The following is a 1,063-nucleotide window of genomic DNA, read 5'->3' as shown; positions in this document are numbered from 1 at the left end:
TTTCAATGAGCTTGTCTGGGTTGAGAGACAGAGGAAAGAAATGACACAGAGCATGCTGAGAGGAAGTGTGGCTAATGTAGTTGCCGACAAGGTTGCTAAAATACAATAGATAGGTTTAGGATACCCTGGCCCTGATCCTCTTCCCTGAACAGTCACAGCACAGGAAGAAAGGAGTTATCTTTCCAGGGGTGAGGTGGGTACTATTAAGACAATTCCACAAAACTGCTCTGCCGGGGTCGGTGAAGGATCCCAAGATGGCTGAGCGTAAACTTGCTCTAAAAATCATTGACTGGGTAGTTTTTCGGAGATCATACCCCGAAACCAAAAGGCAATTGCAAACTCCCTAAAGTCCTGGAGTGAGACCCTCCACACCAGATTGGCTAATCTGTCTGAGAAACCACCAGCGATTGACTGGGCTTACTACAAGGCCAGTGTGGCCAAGGTGGGCTTGTTGGATGACTTTGAAAAGAAGTGTAATGCCCTGAAGATCCCTGTGCTTGAGGATAAGTACACAGCCCTGGTGAACCATGAGGAAAAGGAGGATGTGAAGGACTGTGCTGAGTTCGTGTCTGGATACCAGGTCAGGATCCAGGAATATGAGAAGCAACTGGAGAAAATGAAGAACATAATTCCCTTTGGCCAGATGGCCATTGATAACTTGAATGAAGTGTTCCCAGAAACCACGCTAGACAAGGAGAAGTACCCATACTGGCCCCACCAGCCCATCGAGAACCTGTGAGGGAGGTTAGGAGGGAGCCCCAGATGCATTGAAATAAAACATTTACATAGTGAAAAAAAAAGAAGATAATTCCACAAGGATTTCTTTGCCTGTCACTGAGCCGTATGCCAGGTTTCCCTGAGAATTACGAGGCTGTGATGGCCAGATCCCAAGCATCATAGTCAAGCAGCACTCCTGGGAATCCTCCTCTGCATCCGCCCCCAGTGGCTGAAGGGCAGAACATACCATTCATCTACATTGGTCATTTACCAAGTCAGAATTTTCTTTCATCTCTCCAACCTGAGAGGTCCAATAAATGGCTCCAGCATATAACTGGGTAGTTGA

General features: G+C 47.0%; 1 pseudogene across 1 annotated transcript; it reads left to right on the top strand.

Moving 5' to 3' along the window:
* The first annotated feature begins 254 nt into the window (after positions 1-254).
* LOC311605294 (ATP synthase subunit d, mitochondrial-like) lies at positions 255-793 on the top strand (annotated as a pseudogene). Its single transcript has one exon. The product of its transcript is annotated as an ATP synthase subunit d, mitochondrial-like (transcript).
* Positions 794-1,063: the final 270 nt, after the last annotated feature.

This window comes from Acomys minous (assembly GCF_964271855.1).
Source record: "Acomys minous genome assembly, chromosome: 9".
NCBI classification, from domain to species: Eukaryota; Metazoa; Chordata; class Mammalia; order Rodentia; family Muridae; genus Acomys; species Acomys minous.
This window is presented reverse-complemented; position numbering and strand designations above follow the sequence as displayed.